Genomic DNA, 19,718 nt, shown 5'->3' on the forward strand with positions numbered 1-19,718 from the left:
CGAAAAAATGACGTTTTGCCATTTGTGCACGCAGGTTCGTCGTCGAGTACACCGTCGCAGGCGCTCCTGTCTGTGATGCAGCGTCAAGGGTAACCGCGGCCATGGTCTCCGAGCTGATAGTCCATGCTGCTGCAAACGTCGTGGAACTGTTCGTGCAGATGGTTGTTGTCTTGCAAACGTCCGCATCTGTTGACTCATGGACCGAGACGTGGCTGCACGATCCGTTAAAGCCATGCGGATAACATGCCTGTCATCTCGACTGCTAGTGATACGAGGCCGTTGGGATCCACCGATTCAATATTCTGCTTACAGTCATTCGATCTCGACCAACGCGAGCAGCAATCTGTTGGAATTCGATTACTCGATAAATAGTACAATTCTGAAGGCTGTCAATTCACCTAAGTACCTGGGTGTTAAAATTACGAACAACTTCAGTTGGGATGATCACATAGATAATATTGTTGGGAAGGCGAGCCAAAGGTTGCGTTTCATTGGCAGGACAGTTAGAAGAAGCAATAAGTCCACTAAAGAGACAGCTTACACTACACTCGTTCGTCCTCTTGTTAGAATATTGCTGCGCGGTGTGGGATCCTTACCAGGTGGGATTGACGGAGGACATCGAAAGGGTGCAAAAAAGGGCACTCGTTTTGTATTATAACGTAATAGGGGAGAGAGTGTGGCAGATATGATACGCGAGTTGGGATGGAAGTCATTAAAGCAAAGACGTTTCTCGTCGCGGCGAGATCTATTTACGGAATTTCAGTCACCAACTTTCTCTTCCGAATGCGAAAATATTTTGTTGAGCCCGACCTGCATAGGTAGGAATGATCATAAAAATAAAATAAGAGAAATCAGAGCTCGAATAGAAAGGTTTAGGTGTTCGTTTTTCCCACGCGCTGTTCGGGAGTGGAATGGTAGAGAGATAGTATGATTGTGGTTCGATGAACCCTCTGCCAAGCACTTAAATGTGAATTGCAGAGTAATCATGTAGATGTAGATGTAGATACGATAAACCGCAATCGCGATACGCTACAATCCGACCTTTATCAAAGTCGGAAACGTGATGGTACGCATTTCTCCTCCTTATACGAGGCATCACAACAACGTTTCACCAGGCAACGCCGGTCAACTCCTGTTTGTGTATGAGAAATCGATTGGAAACTTTCCTCATGTCAGCACGTTGTATGTGTCGCTACCGGCGCCAACCTTGTGTGAATGCTCTGAAAAGCTAATCATTTGTATATCACAGCATCTTCTTCCTGTCTGTTAAATTTCGCGTCTGTAGCACGTCATCTTCGTGGTGTAGCAATTTTAATGGCCAGTAGTGTAATTAACGATGCAGTCATTAAATCCGTTGCATAAATATGCGTCATATGTCATCCTGTCTAGACAATCTTCTTGTGAATGACACCTAAAGCTGGAAGTAATATTGTTGAGGAGTAAAATTATTTCGTAGAATTGAAGACTGGGCGTCATACAGGTGCTTGGGGCAACCTTGATATTTTGCACTCTTGTGCATGGACTCTTTAATATCATTTGTGGATGAAAAGGATAAAATTCAAAGCTTGAACACTAGGCAGTTGTCAGAGTTATTACACGAACTGTATTGTAGCACAAAAAATTCTTAACAATCTGCTACCAGGATAAAGCACGACACTATCTGTACTAATAAAATCCTACCCCGGAATCCGGAACCCGGTCTCAGTTGCAGCTCAGGTGCACCAAAAATTATGTTTTCAGTAATACGCGTAATTATTGACTGAATTTAAAAATTTGAAATGCTATATATGTATATTCTTATGTTGAAAGTTTAACACAATAACATACACTGATTAGCCAGAACACTAGTACTACCTACCTAACAGTCAGTATGTCCACCTTTGGCACAGATAACAACGGCAACGCGTCGTGGCACGGAAACAATGAGGTCTCGGTACGCCGCTGGAGGAAGTTGGCACCACATCTGCACACATAAGTCACCTAATTCCCGAAAATTTCCGGGAGGAGGCGAGAGCTCTGACACCACATTCAATCACATCCCAGATGTTGTCGATCGGGTTCAGATCTGGCGAGATGAGGGGCAGCACATCAATTGGAACTCGTCACCGTGTTCCTCGAACCACTCCACCACAGTCCTGGCGCATTATCTTGTTGAAAAATGTCTTCGGGAAACATGATCGCCATGAAGGAGTGTACGTGGTCTGCAACCAGTGTACGATTCTCCTTGCGTCATGGTGCCTTTGCACGAGCTCCGCTGGAGCCATAGATGCCCACGCGAATGTTTCCCAGAGCATAATGGAGCTGCTGCCAGCTTATCTCCGTCCCATAGCACAGGTGTCAAGAAGCTGTTCCCCTGGAAGACGACGTATTCACGCCCTCCCATCGGCACGATGAAGAAGGTATCGGGATTCATCGGACCATGGAACACACTGCCAATGCGCCAACATCCAGTGCCGATGGTCACGTGTCCATTTCAGTCGTAGGCGCCGATGTCATGGTGTTAACATTGACACATGCATGGGTCGTCGGCTGCGGAGGCCCATCGTGTTCGGTGCACTGTGTGTTCAAACACTCTTGTACTCTGACCAGCATTAAGGTCTGATGTTAGTCTCGCCAAAGTTCGCCGCCTGTCCTGTTCTACTAGTCTGCCCAGCCTACGACGTGCGACATCGGACCTGGCTTCACCTTGCTTTCGCCACATGTTGAAGACACTAACCACAGCTCTCCTCGAACAGCGGACAACTCGTGCAGTTGCCGAATTGCTCGTGCCGAGCCTCCGAGGCATCAGAATTTGCCTTCAGTCAAACTGTCCCCCCCCCCCCCCCACCCTCCCCGGTAGCTGAGTGGTCATCGCGACAGAATGTCAATCTTAAGGGCCCGGGTTCGAGTCCCGGCAGGGTCGGAGATTTTCTCCGCTCAAGGACTGGGTGTTGTATTGTCTTAATCATCATCATTTCAATACCATCGACGCGCAAGTCGCCGAAGTTGCGTCAAATCGAAAGACTAGAACCTCGCGAACGGTATACCCGACGGGAGGTCCTAGTCACAAGACATTTTTATTTAGGTGAAACTCGGATAGAGTGCACGCCTTCCCCATTCTACACACAGACAGCACGCTCACTGATACTACATGCACCGTGCGTGTGTCTGACTAGCAGTCAATACTCACCAGATGACGCTGCTATCACCTGGACGGTTTTATGTCGATGTTCTGGCTGATCAGTGTATTTAGTACCCTGAGTTTGTCTTGAGGCAGAGTAACTGGTGGGGCGCAAATGTACGGACTTCATACATCCAGTATTTGAGGACGAAAGCAATTAGCGACTTCGAAAGAAGTTTACACATAATTTAAAACATTTACCAAACTTTTTCTCGCTGACGCTACGCACAAAATAATGAAAAAATTTATCGTTTGATACATTTTCGCCGTGAAACTTCAACACCAGGAACAGCGTTTTAAATTATTACTTTTTCAGTCCTAACTCTACCTGCCTTCATACGGAGGTCGCTAACAGACGCCTACGCGGTAGCGCGAGTCACGGTGTGCTGCTAGCATTTGGCCGGCAAGGGGAGAGGAGCTGGTGGCGTAAATTTTTTGATCACAAATCTTTGCTCCAGTGTCCTGGATTAAATTCCAGATCTCTCCACCGTGTCTCGTGTGACACCGTTGGTGGTGGTCAGTCCGTTGGATGGGAACCTTAATCTCGGCGGCCGTCTTGCTGCTATTCGAGAGGAGTAGGCTACATGCTTGCACCGGGTTTCACCACCTCCATTCACTTCTTCCATGACAACACAAGCCCACTGTACAGGCACTCATGACACAGATACACACGACACAGATACACACGACACAGATACACACTTGACACTTCATAACAGCTCGGAAGAAGACAACAGCGAACCGCTTCAAATGGTTCAAATGGCTCTAAGCACTATGGGACTTAACATCTGAGATCATCAGTCCCCTAGACTTCGAACTACTTAAACCTAACCTAAGGATATCACACACGTCCATGCCCGAGGCAGGATTCGAACCTGCGACCGTAGCAGCAGTGTGGTTGCGGACTGAAGCGCTTAGGACCGCTCGGCCACAGCGGCCTGCTGATACGCTTCCATTAGGAGCTTGCTATGAGTGGCGTTCAGCCCACGCACAATTACTGGGTATGGAACTATTTATTTATACTACTAACTATTCGCAACACACTTTGCAAGTAGTATCTACTTGTATCACTGAATGTAAGACAAATAATTCAGGAGATATGACGTCATAAACATTTAAATGCGTGAAAAACTGTCTTTTGCTTAAGATGGCGCGCTGGAAAACTAAAATCAGGAATGAAGTTATAACTTATTACTTCTTTACTAATGAATCTATTCGCAACACATTCTTCATAAGTGTTTAAATATATCACTTAATGTTACAACAAAGTTATTTCATTGTACGACACACAGCTCAGGAGATATGAGGTCATAAATACTGACATACGTGAAAAGGTAGCTTTTGCTTTAAACTGAGCGCAAATTATCGGTTATATTCACCCAGTGTTTCATAATGAGATCACTTAGCTAATTCCGACAAGCTGTAAGCATATTTTCAAACCTTTTGTAAGCTTTTTCTCGCTTACATACTTAAAAGCAAATATTTTTAACACATTAACTCATATATAAATGCATAGTTTCGGGCGATATGTACCGATAAAATTCTCTCGGGCTTCCAGCAATGTCAGTTGGTTTAAAACCCACGACCTTCCGGCCGAGTACTTCTCGGCCATTGTCAAGTGGTGACTAATGTAGGTTATTAAGACTTCCGGGCTAAGAGGCCGTGGTCCAATAGTAGAAATACTTCTCCTTCTCTATATAAACAGCACCTCCACGGCCTAGCAGCCAGTCGTAGACTCACCTCAGATGATGTTGCCCGCAGCTGGCAACGAAACGTCAATTAGGGAGAAGTATTTCTACTATTGGACCACGGCCTCTTAGCCCGGAAGTCTTAATTACTGAAGACGCCGGCCGTGAAAGCCTACACGCTATGATTATAATGTAGGTTAGTTAATTCTTACAAAGAAGAAGACAGCAACGAGCCACTATTATTTATTTAGGTAAATAGCGCCGTAACCGGTTTCGAACTGGCAAGTTCATCATCAGAAGGCTGTTCACACGATTTGCAAGATACACTTTACATAATCGTCAGTTTTCGATTTTTTATTCTTCCACTGTGGCGAAATATTCTTGGTGTGTTGGTGCCGTCGAAAATTCCGCGTGATTTTGTTGCGAAGTTGCAGGATTGTATTTTTCAAATATTCCAAAACATATCCAGCGCTTATGTAATTTGTACATCACCATATTGTGCAAAGCACCACACACACACACACACACACACACACACCAAAAAGAATTTGCCACATATGAAGTTATCACAAACGTTGCAGATTTAGAAATACAACAGTGTCAGTGTAGCTGATGATGAACTTGCCAGTTCGAAACCGATTACGGCGCTATTTACCTAAATAAATAGCAGCATTAATAGTGGCTGGTTGCTGTCTTCTGGTTTGTAAGAATTAACCTACATTAATTGTATACAGCCACGGTCTCACTATGTCAGTTTTAGCCAAAATAGCAAGTGGTGACTGACTGGCTATTCGTAGCAAGAGATCTTCACTGGAAGAGAATGCCATTAAAAATCTCCTCCGTGTGTCATCTCGACCATCTACGTAGTATGGCGTTCCAAAGATTGACAGGAAGAACACACACCTCTACGTCCCATCGTGAGCGCCATTGAATCGTCAACTTACGGACTCGCGAAACATCTGGCCAGCCTCCTTATTCTTCACGTTGGTTACTATGTGCACCACATTAAAATCACGACCTCCGTCTTGAAGAAGGAGATATTATGGTCAGTTTTGGTGTGGTATAGTTGTTCACCCGCGATCCCATTCAGGATTCCACAGATATGACGAAACTGTTGTGGATTTATTTAACCGCACTCTGACGTCCTCGTATCTTTTGTATGATGGAGAATATATTAATCAAACGGATGATGTCTCGTTATTGAGACCATTATCTCCAGTTATAACCAACCTGTTTATTGAGCAGTTTGGGGACATCACCCTGGAAATGGCTCCTGCAAAGTGTAATTGCATTTATCGTTACGTTGACAATACGTTCGTAATCTGTTCTCATGGACGTGAAAAGCTGGGGTGTGTATGTGTTCATTTTAATAGTTCTCGTCGTATTTGTTATTTGCCTGCTTTGCATATTGGGGACACCATTCTACACTCCTGGAAATGAAAAAAGAACACATTGACACCGGTGTGTCAGACCCACCATACTTGCTCCGGACACTGCGAGAGGGCTGTACAAGCAATGATCACACGCACGGCACAGCGGACACACCAGGAACCGCGGTGTTGGCCGTCGAATGGCGCTAGCTGCGCAGCATTTGTGCACCGCCGCCGTCAGTGTCAGCCAGTTTGCCGTGGCATACGGAGCTCCATCGCAGTCTTTAACACTGGTAGCATGCCGCGACAGCGTGGACGTGAACCGTATGTGCAGTTGACGGACTTTGAGCGAGGGCGTATAGTGGGCATGCGGGAGGCCGGGTGGACGTACCGCCGAATTGATCAACACGTGGGGCGTGAGGTCTCCACAGTACATCGATGTTGTCGCCAGTGGTCGGCGGAAGGTGCACGTGCCCGTCGACCTGGGACCGGACCGCAGCGACGCACGGATGCACGCCAAGACCGTAGGATCCTACGCAGTGCCGTAGGGGACCGCACCGCCACTTCCCAGCAAATTAGGGACACTGTTGCTCCTGGGGTATCGGCGAGGACCATTCGCAACCGTCTCCATGAAGCTGGGCTACGGTCCCGCACACCGTTAGGCCGTCTTCCGCTCACGCTCCAACATCGTGCAGCCCGCCTCCAGTGGTGTCGCGACAGGCGTGAATGGAGGGACGAATGGAGACGTGTCGTCTTCAGCGATGAGAGTCGCTTCTGCCTTGGTGCCAATGATGGTCGTATGCGTGTTTGGCGCCGTGCAGGTGAGCGCCACAATCAGGACTGCATACGACCGAGGCACACAGGGCCAACACCCGGCATCATGGTGTGGGGAGCGATCTCCTACACTGGCCGTACACCACTGGTGATCGTCGAGGGGACACTGAATAGTGCACGGTACATCCAAACCGTCATCGAACCCATCGTTCTACCATTCCTAGACCGGCAAGGGAACTTGCTGTTCCAACAGGACAATGCACGTCCGCATGTATCCCGTGCCACCCAACGTGCTCTGGAAGGTGTAAGTCAACTACCCTGGCCAGCAAGATCTCCGGATCTGTCCCCCATTGAGCATGTTTGGGACTGGATGAAGCGTCGTCTCACGCGGTCTGCACGTCCAGCACGAACGCTGGTCCAACTGAGGCGCCAGGTGGAAATGGCATGGCAAGCCGTTCCACAGGACTACATCCAGCATCTCTACGATCGTCTCCATGGGAGAATAGCAGCCTGCATTGCTGCGAAAGGTGGATATACACTGTACTAGTGCCGACATTGTGCATGCTCTGTTGCCTGTGTCTATGTGCCTGTGGTTCTGTCAGTGTGATCATGTATCTGACCCCAGGAATGTGTCAATAAAGTTTCCCCTTCCTGGGACAATGAATTCACGGTGTTCTTATTTCAATTTCCAGGAGTGTATATTTTAGAGACTCATTGAGATGCCTAGGCCTAATTTTTGACTCGAAATTGTCGTGGTTGCCACACCTGAGAGACCTGAAAGCCAGAATCCTGAAGACACTGAATATCTTAAAGTGCCTTAGTCACAGGTCTTGGGGAGCGGATAGCGCGCGTCTCCTCCAATTTTATAGCGATTTCATGCGTTTGCAGCTGAACTATGGGTGCACGGTGTATGAAGCAGCGCGGCCTTCTTATTTCAAGATCATTGACGCTGTGAGACCTTAACATCTACCGGTGGATTGAATGTTCAAATAATGTACTGGTTTGCTGCCGGGTGACGTCGTCGGCCACCGCCGATATTTCGGCAGAAGCACACCCTGCCACTCTCAAGGCACAACTGCAAGGTGGAAGCAATGTGCAAGGGAATTTAATACCTCGGTAAACAGAGGAGAAACAAGGAAGATACCACACACTGAACAAGTAACCGCAAAGTCAACACACAACCAAAGATAACCAACATCACAAATATCGATAGTGACTATTAATCAACAGGTGAGGTAGGCCTAATTCTGTCCCTCTGTTTTTTGATGAGAGACAGAGCCGATTCCAAGCAGCATTTAGACAAAATCCACCAAGGTTGCTAGATAGTTTGATTTCAACAACTTTATTGGTCAGACAATCAGGACTGTGGAAGACCGGTGTAATGAACATAAGCGTCACACACGCTTACAACAGCCGAGCAAATCCGCTGTTGCAGAACATTGCCTTGACACCGGTCATCCTATGGAATAAAACAACACGGAGATTCTGGCTTGCACGTCCAGCTATTGGGATAGTGTCCAGGAAGCTGTTGAAATCAAACTATCAAGCATGGCTTCTTGCTCCGGCGAGAGGTTCCAATGTGGGGCACTTGTGGCGTACAGATCACTACGCACTACATTTTATTAGACTGCGTGTTATTTTCCAACCAGCTGCCACGGCTGATTTGCCGACGGATCTGCGATCTATTTTGGGTAATGAACGAATGTGGTTAGAGTTTTAAAGTTCTGTGAACTGTCCAACGTTTTTACTAAGATTTTAGGGAGATGCTTTTAATATGTTCACAGGATGACTGATTCGCCAATATTTTACGTAAGTGGTCAGCCAGTGACATTTTCCTGTGCCTTCCTTTTAGCTCATTTGTCGTTTTACTTGTATTTTAGCCTCCTGCATAGGATCTTTTATTCTTTCCCGTTGTCTTAGCGTGTATGATCACGTTTTAATAATTCTTTTTCCACATTCGTTTCTTTTATGCGTGTAAAGGTGTTGATAACCTCGCCGTTGAGAGCCTGTTAACACCAAACACACACACACACACACACACACACACACACACACACACACCTGAAAAGCTGGGAAAATTCTTGAAGTTCAACAATATCCATAACATGAAGTTCACGATGGAGGTGGAGACTGATGGTGCCTTGTCTTTCCTTGACGTCCAGAAAGCAAATGGGTGTCTCAGCTACAGTGTTCACCAGAAACCCACCCACATGGAACGATATCTGCACGCTTCCAAATAACACCATCCGCCGCAGAAACGTTCTGTTCTGATGACCTTGGCGCATCGAGACTAAGCCGTCTCAGACGCTGCAAACCTGCGGAAGGAACTTACGGAAAGTATTCGAAGAAAACGGCTACAACAACTGCCACATTTCGCAAAACATCTTTTCGACAACACGGAAGCAGAAGAACCTCGGAGAGGACTCAAGGAAGGTTACGTTTTTGCCGTTCTGTGGCTCAGTACCATGCTGCTAAACAGGCATAAAATCGATTCTGTCTTCAGGGATCCAACAAAAATTCAACAATTCATGAGGCGTGTGAAAGGCGATGTAGGCCTCAAAACGCCGGGAGCATATAAAATACCGTGTGAGTGTGAACAGTTGTATGTCAGACGGACTATGCGTACTACTGAACAGCCTGTGTAGAACACGAGAGATTCTTTTGCCTTCTGTACCCTGAGAAATCAGCGGTATCGTAGCATACACGAGAAAACGTACATCGTATTGCATTCGAAGATACTTTATTGGTGATACGGACTGGTGGTTTCTGAAATAGCGTAATTAAAAAAGCGATTGAGATAAAAATCTGTGACTTTGTGACAATAAAAGATGGCGGCCTGCAGCTAAACACGGCTAAACACGGCTTGGGACCCGGCCATCGGAAGGTTGGACCGGTTATATAACGTTGAACTAGGCACCAGTGACGTCACGGTAGGCATCGCGACTATATAAGCTTTTTCTTTCTTTTTTTTTCATCTGTCTTCTGACTGGTGTGATGAAGCCCTCCACGTATTCCTCTCCTGTGTCAACCTCTTCATCTCAGAGTAGTACTTGCAATCTACGTCCTCAATTATTTGCTAGATAGATTCCAATCCCTGTCTTTCTCTGCAGTTTTAACCCTCTACAGCTCCCTCTAGTACCATCGAAGAAATTCTCTGACGTCTTATCAGATGTCCTACCATCCTGTCTCTTCTCCTTGTCAGTGTTTTCCACATATTCATTTTCTCTCCGATTCTGCGAAAAACCTCCTCATTGTTTACCTTATCAGTCCACCTAATTTTCAACATTTGCCTGTAGCACCACATCTCAAACATTTCGATTCTCTTCTGTTCCGGTTTTCCCACAGTCCATATTTCATTACCATACAATGCTGCGCTCTAGACGAACATTCCCAGACATTTCTTCTCAGAACTTTTTTTGCCAGGGCTAGTCTGCTTTTGGTGGTAGCAGCGAACAAAAGACAGTCACCACATGACAAAAACCGAGGAGTACTCGGCCGAAAGCTCGTGGATTTCAAACCACTTGACGCGGCTGGAAGCCCGACGGAATTTTATCAATATATTAATTCATTTGTAAAGTAATAAGACCTTTGAAACTGTTTTATTCAAGGGATTTCGAATCTTGAAAGAATCACAGATGTACTGGTATAAAACTGAACGACAAATTCTTGCTTTTCAAATAATATTTGGGGAGCTTCTTACTCCAAACTATGAAATAAAGCAACTTAAGGTTAGCCCTGAATTGCTTCATGAAAATTGTCATATTTTACCTTAGCTTTGTTCAATAAAATAATGAATTAACAGTGAGCTGTATGTTGTTATTGTTACCTTCAAGTCATGAAGAAGTATTCGCTCAGAGGTAAGGATACGACTGAACAGCGTTCAATGATTTTAATGAATAACAATAAAGAGGTACGAATCCGTTGTAGACAATGTTCAAATAACGAGGCTAAGTACTGCAAGCTTAATAGACTCACCTCAGTAAACTGATATCACACAATATTGTCTAAGAGAGATGACTGATTGTTTGATAACTACAGATATTGAATAACCTTTATTTATCCAAGTCAGGTTATTTCCTGCCACCTGTGATCACAAGAACTTCGATCTAAGGAGGTCCAGTTGCGAAATGGATTCTAACTATCAAGTGTTATTGCTTAAAAGAATATACTTATGGTAACGACCTCAGTGGAAGTATCACAGTCATGCAATGTTCTCTCACGGATCGGTGACCATTCGACAACACTGCTGGAGCAACACACTCGTGCTGGTTTGTAGTTCCGACTGGTGTGTGTCTGACGTACACTCCTGGAAATTGAAATAAGAACACCGTGAATTCATTGTCCCAGGAAGGGGAAACTTTATTGACACATTCCTGGGGTCAGATACATCACATGATCACACTGACAGAACCACAGGCACATAGACACAGGCAACAGAGCATGCACAATGTAGGCACTAGTACAGTGTATATCCACCTTTCGCAGCAATGCAGGCTGCTATTCTCCCATGGAGACGATCGTAGAGATGCTGGATGTAGTCCTGTGGAACGGCTTGCCATGCCATTTCCACCTGGCGCCTCAGTTGGACCAGCGTTCGTGCTGGACGTGCAGACCGCGTGAGACGACGCTTCATCCAGTCCCAAACATGCTCAATGGGGGACAGATCCGGAGATCTTGCTGGCCAGGGTAGTTGACTTACACCTTCTAGAGCACGTTGGGTGGCACGGGATACATGCGGACGTGCATTGTCCTGTTGGAACAGCAAGTTCCCTTGCCGGTCTAGGAATGGTAGAACGATGGGTTCGATGACGGTTTGGATGTACCGTGCACTATTCAGTGTCCCCTCGACGATCACCAGTGGTGTACGGCCAGTGTAGGAGATCGCTCCCCACACCATGATGCCGGGTGTTGGCCCTGTGTGCCTCGGTCGTATGCAGTCCTGATTGTGGCGCTCACCTGCACGGCGCCAAACACGCATACGACCATCATTGGCACCAAGGCAGAAGCGACTCTCATCGCTGAAGACGACACGTCTCCATTCGTCCCTCCATTCACGCCTGTCGCGACACCACTGGAGGCGGGCTGCACGATGTTGGGGCGTGAGCGGAAGACGGCCTAACGGTGTGCGGGACCGTAGCCCAGCTTCATGGAGACGGTTGCGAATGGTCCTCGCCGATACCCCAGGAGCAACAGTGTCCCTAATTTGCTGGGAAGTGGCGGTGCGGTCCCCTACGGCACTGCGTAGGATCCTACGGTCTTGGCGTGCATCCGTGCGTCGCTGCGGTCCGGTCCCAGGTCGACGGGCACGTGCACCTTCCGCCGACCACTGGCGACAACATCGATGTACTGTGGAGACCTCACGCCCCACGTGTTGATCAATTCGGCGGTACGTCCACCCGGCCTCCCGCATGCCCACTATACGCCCTCGCTCAAAGTCCGTCAACTGCACATACGGTTCACGTCCACGCTGTCGCGGCATGCTACCAGTGTTAAAGACTGCGATGGAGCTCCGTATGCCACGGCAAACTGGCTGACACTGACGGCGGCGGTGCACAAATGCTGCGCAGCTAGCGCCATTCGACGGCCAACACCGCGGTTCCTGGTGTGTCCGCTGTGCCGTGCGTGTGATCATTGCTTGTACAGCCCTCTCGCAGTGTCCGGAGCAAGTATGGTGGGTCTGACACACCGGTGTCAATGTGTTCTTTTTTCCATTTCCAGGAGTGTATTTTCATCGTTTCAGTGCCATCGCTGCAGCCAATTGTCTTCACAGTCGGCGGGTCGTGGCTACCTCTATCGTCTGCTACAGTTCCAGTGTCGTTGTCACCATCTCCGTCGTTGCAGTCCTCAGATCGTCGCATCTAATCTCAGGTTTCCAGTTGTAGAGGACAAGGGATTATTTTTAGGAAATACGGTGCGAAATTGTGATTTAGTGTGTTTCAGTGCGCGATGCGCCAGCCTCACGGCAGACAGCGGCCGAAGGCCGACCGGCGCGTTACGCAGGTGACACAGTTTTGCAACGAGCGTCGGTATGCGTGTACGTGCGCGGCAGCCATCAACAGCCAGGACGCAGCATTAGCAGAATTACGCAGGCGCGGGCCGCGTGTGGCGCTGTTGCGTTAGCCGACTCATCGAGAACCTTCTAATAAACACAGCGTCACGTAACCGGCGGATTCAGCAGCGGTCTGCACTATTTAAGGGCATCAGAGGTGAGTGTCGGCATTCGGTACGACGGATTGGGCGTTTGGTCGCTGTTACGTCGTCGTCATCAGTGACACTGTCTTCGAGAACCGGCCGGCGGAGGGTGTTGCCAGCTGCTGCACCGGCGACTCCCGGCGTCGTCACGGGCCGCAGCATCTGCACGAGGCGCTCGGCTGGGCCTCGTGCGGCTAACCTCCTACCGCCTGCGCAGCCGCTGACCGAGCACAGCGTCGCGTTGCCCGGGCTGCGTGCATCAGCATGTCTCCACCACGACACGAGCGGTGGGGCTGATCTACTGGAAAATGTATTGGAAGAACCGACAATAAAGAGGAAGATTGCTAACAACAGCCACCTTCTTCTACCCAGCCACAGCCTACAACCCTGACCACGTTACCCGCTCTGGTCATCCTATTACACAGTCATCGCTGTGTCACCTCCCACCGACTCAGCGACATTCTTTTCGCCGATCCAATTTTTCCTGCTCACTTATTACCAGGAACTAAATCTTGCACCTACATTCCTTCATGGAACTTCCCACCACAGCAGTTATTTACACCATGTGGCGAAACAAGCGCTGTGTCGTTTGAGAGATACAGAGGCGAGCGGGTGTGCCGGGACTTACCCAAGTTCACTGCTACTAGCGCCACGTCATTATAATGCGTCTGTTAGTAGCATACAAGTATTGCACCATAAGCTAAGGATGAAATTAAAAATTAAACTAGCGTTTCCAAACTTTTGTCAACATATATTTCAGTACATTAATGTTAAAATTGTTCAATCTCAGAGAGATCATACGAACATGTTTCCCTAAATACACAGTTTTATACAAGAAAAAGTGGCGCTAAATAATAAAGCTAGAAAGCCAAAAATTGTTCAGAATGTGCCAGTGTGTGTCAAAATCAACTGTTATGAGTCTCAAATTGATTGGAGCAATAATTTAGTCAAAATCGATGTTTTTACGAAAAAGTAAAGGCGCTAAATAATAGACTTGGAAAGATGAAAATTGGTATGAAGCGTCAGTTTGATATAAAAACCTTAACCATGTGACCCTATTAAGCTACCTCTAATAGTTTTTGAGTAATTGACTAAAAAGTAAATTTGGAACAAAAATTTCCCTATTTGTAATAGATTAAGTACCATTTATATTAATGACAGAAAGTTCTAAATGCAGCACATAATAACGTCCATTAAACAATGAAGATATACCAAGTTTCAAGATTTTGATGTAAATAACAAAAAATACAAGGTCTCTTAAAGTTGTAGTTCAGAGATCTTGTGCTGCTATCAGCACCATTCTAAAAATTCTACCCGGCAAAGTTTAAATGTAGTTGAGCTGAAACTTTTTCTGTAATTAAAGCCAACTTACTTCATTTATATAGCAATTACGAAGATTGTAAATTGATACACAACAGCGTTATGAAATAATATGTTTCCGAGAAGGCGGCCATTTAGGTGCTGCTACCTGGGGAAACAGCAGATGGCTGCACATTTTCCCTTCGGTCGTCCGCTGCGCCCAGAAATACGGCCTGAGAGGCAGTCACACGCATCCGGCTTTCAATCGGTCCGCTTCAGTCAAACGCCGGTTTACGCGCTGCCTCGGATGACGTCACAACCAGGCTGCAATTAAACGCGTTTTCGGTACAAATAGGAAGTGAAATCACGAGGACTGTACACCGTCCTGGATGGTTTAGATTTCACGGAAGTAACTGTTTGTGTGCTGCTCGTAATGTTAACGTGGCAAGTGGTGAGATAATTTTCCAATTCTGTGGCGATCAATTAACTTTGATTCTTAGAAGTCAGGGCGAAAGACCATTTTCATTGGAACTTATTGTAGTGGTCGACTGAACTGCTTTTAGTGCTGTTTATGATAGAGACATAATTATTATTATCATCAGGAATATTACTCTGTTTTGCGTATGAACTTTTTAAAATATACACTGAAGCGCAAAGAAACTGGTATAGACATGCGTATTTAAATACAGAGCTCTATAAATAGGCATAATAGGCCGCTGCGCTCGGCAACACCTATATAAGACAAGTGTCTGGCGCAGTCATTAGATCGGTTGCTGCTGCTACAATGGCGGGTTATCAAGATTTAAGTGAGTCTGAACGTGATGTTATAGTGGGCACACGAGCGATGGGACACAGCATCTCCGATATGGCAATCAAGTGGGGATTTTCTCATATGACGATTTCATGAGTGTGCCGTGAACATCGAATCTCCGGCATCACTGCAGCCGGAAAAAGATACTGCAAGGACGAGACCACCGATGACAAAACAGAATCGTTCAATGTGACGGAAGTGCAACCCTACCGCAAATTTCTGCAGATTTCAATGCTGGGCCATCAAGTCTCAGCGTGCGAACCATCCAACGAAACATCATCGATATAGGCTTTCGGAGCCATAGACCAATTCGTGTACCCTTTGATGACACAAAGCCTTACGCCTCCCCAGGGCTCATCAACACCGACATTGGACTGTTGATACTTGGAAACATGTTGTCTGGTCGCACGAATCTCCTTTCAAATTGTATGGAGACAACCTCATGAAACCATGGATCCTTCATGTCAGGACTGTTGAAGCTGGTGGAGGCTCTATAATGGTGTGGGGCGTGTGCAGTGGGAGTGATATGGGACCCCTAATACATCTAGATATCTAGATACGACTCTGACAGGTGACACGTACGTAACCATCCTTTATGATCACCTGCATCAATTCATGTCCAGTGTGCATTTCGACGGACTTGGGAAATTCCAGCAGGACAATGAGACACCCCACACGTCCAGAATTGCTACAGAGTGGCTCCAGGAACACCCTTCTGAGTTTAAACACTTCCGCTGGCCACCAAACTTGCCAGACATGAACATTATTGAGCATATCTGGGAAGCCTTGTAACGTGCTGCTCCGCAGAGGTCTCCACCCCCGTCTTACTCTTACGGATTTATGGACAGCCCTGTAGGATTCATGGTGTCAATTCCCTCCACCACCACTTCAGAAATTAGTCGAGTACACGCCACGTGGTGTTGCGGCACTTTTGCGTGCTCGCGAGGGCCCTACTCGATTTTAGGTAGGTGTACCAGTTTTTTGGCTCTTTAGTGTACATTAATCAGAACTCAAAACTTTCATTCATAATCATAGTTCCTGATCCAACTGAGTAAACAGAGAGTAGTAAAATTTCTTTCAGTCAGTACAAGAAGAATGTGGACTTGCAGACTATTCGCAGTATGTTATCCATGGGTTTCTGCCTGACCGCAAAAATAGTTTTCTCGTAAAAGACGACGGCGCCGCCGCCCCACAACCGCCCCCATCTGCAACAACATGGAGTAATTTCCGTCGTGAATCTCCTTATATCCATCATCCCCTTCTTAAAAACTCTTACCCAACTTCTGTCACTTCTTTTGTTTATCGCTCCCTCCTAACGTTTTCCTCTTTCATCACATATCAACCATTCCATCAGCAAAGCCGTCCACCAACTGGAGCCATATTGAAATATCTGTACCATCTGAAAGTAAATTGCAGGCCGTAGCGCAGACTTATCCCATGACATCACATTTCCCAACCATCCTTCCATTCTAGTGTCTCAAAAACAATCTTCGAAATGCCATAACGTAGGATATATTGCCGGCCGCCGTGGCCAAGCGGTTCTAGGCGCTTCAGTCCGGAACCACGCGACTGCTACGGTCACAGGTTCGAATCCTGCCTCGGGCATGGATGTGTGTGATGTCTTAGGTTAGTTTGGTTTAAGTAGTTCTAAGTTCTAGGGGACTGATGACCTCTGATGTTAAGTCCCATAGTGCTCAGAGCCATTTGAACCATTTTTTTAGGATGTATTTCCAGCATAATAACTAAAATGCCTACATCAATCCTGATTACACCTTATACTTTGACACAATTCTACATTCCTTCACATATCTCATCATTTGCACCTTCATCCTGCCCCAGTTCAATCTCAAATTCTGATCTAAAATATTTAACATTTGATATTAAGAAGCATACAACACACCTTGAAAGGATATCACAAGTAAGAGATCTTCTGGATTTCATTAATATAGTCAAGTTTTTTAAGTCATATTAATCTGTTGAGTACATAAAGCAGAGTGTATTTGCATATGTCTGGGATCTCTTCCCAAAGTCTTGAATCGATTCTATCAAATATGGCACAGAAACAGCAGGCCTCTTGAGTATGAGCACTGTGGGTTTTATAACCTCCTAGCATCAATAGTAGCAGAGATACGAATAAAAATGTTTTTTCTCCAGCCCCTGGAATGTAAGTTGCTAGGCATGAAGGGCATGTTGTGTGAAAAAAGCATTGTCCTAAGAAATCAAACTGCTTGTCAGTGTAGCCTACGTGTCAGAGGAAAGAAACGGTTTTCCGGGCTCCAACATATAGGCTGCCCTGCGTGACAGTTGTGTTTTTTTGGAGTTGTATCTGCCTGCGTAATCGATCTGATTCGCATGGCGACCTGAATGGCAGGGGCAAACACATGGTTTTAAAGCCATGACAGTAAAGTTGTGGGAGCAGTATCGTCACTGCTTTATTGAACTGTACTGCAGGGACGAGTCATGAGAGTGATGAGCATGGGAGGAGAAAGACTGAAATGGATAGAGCGTGGGAGGGGGGGGGGTTGGAAAAGGACAGAGAGGGGGGAGAAGGGGAGATGCATGAGGCAAGTGGAAGGTGTAGAGGGATAGAAAAGTGAAAAAGCAAGATGATGAAGTGGAGATGGAAAGAGAGGGGGGAGGAGGATATGGTCAGGAGGAGGGAGGAATTTATGGTCAGAGAGGGTGCAGGAAATGGAGAGAGAGAGAGAGAGAGAGAGAGAGAGAGAGAGAGAGATGGGGGGGGGGAGGAGATAGATAGAGGTGGGAGAATGAGGTGGGCAGACAGAGGGAGAAAGAGATGGAAACAAGAGGATGATGATGAGGAGGAGGTGTGTACAGGTCGTAATGGGTATAATTAAGTACTTTTATATGTGGTACCTTAATATGTACACACATAAGTGTGTTGGTTGTTTTCTGTCTGCGTCGAACAGTCTTGTCAGAAACATGTCACACAGTTTACAACCTGACGTTTCCTGCACAGTGATATTGCATCACTAAGCGGACAGTATCTGTCACTATAGACTAACCGTTTTCGACCACACGTCCACAATTCAGCACCTGACCTTCTGCCCATGGGAAAATAAGCGTTAACAGCTTGCTCTTGCCACACCGCATTTACTTGGAGGTTATAACCAACCTAAAAATATACTTATAATGGCTATAATTATTAGTCTCCAAATGACGTAAATACTGATACGATGTCCTTCAGTACACTGTTATCAGTCAGCAAGGAAAATATCTGCACTAATACCCGTTACACCCTACATGTGTCGAACGCATATGCGGGCGAAGCCGCGGGGAAAAGGTCAATTTAAAGTAAAGAAATCATGTTAGATCAAAATAGGAAATGGTTAGAAACTCACTTTCATTTGTTTCGCATGCGCACTGTGGCCGGAAATATGCCTAAGCTGTCCATCCGTGACCGTAAAGTTATCAGATATCGGAAACGGTCGCCACATAGTGACACGCGGTCCACACTACGTGATGTGTGAGGTATTCGCGAACCTCAGAGGCACGTACTGACGATTGGCGTTTTGAACAAAGGGGGGAGGGTGCGATATCTGGCTGGGTGGAAGTTAAGTCTTTTGGCGACACTGGTTTGTGGACGTTGAGGAGTCAAGTTGGTCGTTGTGGATACAGAACTGTAACTGGTTTGCTGAGATCACTCCACTGTAGAATAACTTGCGCCTGAGAGGAGTGTAACGCATACTTTTCACCTTTTGCATTTAGGGATTTCCTTCGCTGTGATTTATTGTTTTTATTTTATCTGTTCATTAAAATGATTGTGCAAATTCTTATGAAAACCATGCACTCTTCAGCCGAATACCTAGCTTAACTTTCAAAAGTATGCTAACTCTTGATTAATGCTGTGCATTGCAAGGTCACTGCTTGTTTATCTTGTGTTATTTAATGGGAAGTACAGTGCACCGCGAATTTAACAATAGAGTTCTTACCTATTGCTTTGCGTGGACTTTCATGGTCTTCATATCGAATAAATGGCTACTGCAAAACATATTCATATTGGGATGAGGAGTTCCACCTTATGCAAGACACCTTTTTTTCTTTGTTTCACCCATACATGTTTCAGTACTTTTGTGCTATCGTCAGTGGGTTCTATTTTTATTTTAACTGTAAATTTGTTGTTAACATATTAACATTATGAAAAAGTTGCATTTGTAACTTACTTGGCGAAAAGTGGGTGTAATCATAAGTAACATATTCATATTAATGTAATGTGGTATCTGCACATGTCGACATTCGTTTGTCATTTATCAGCTCACTGTGTCCTTCTAAATCGTGTCAAAGACATTTTAAGGGGAGCCGGAGGTGCCTATGCTGCCCATGTTAAAATCACTAAGTTTGATGAACATTTATGAATAAACTACCAAATAGAAAAATTTGAAGTTTTTTCTACATATAGAGTG

Source organism: Schistocerca nitens, chromosome 4, assembly GCF_023898315.1.
Source record: "Schistocerca nitens isolate TAMUIC-IGC-003100 chromosome 4, iqSchNite1.1, whole genome shotgun sequence".
Classification (NCBI taxonomy): Eukaryota; Metazoa; Arthropoda; class Insecta; order Orthoptera; family Acrididae; genus Schistocerca; species Schistocerca nitens.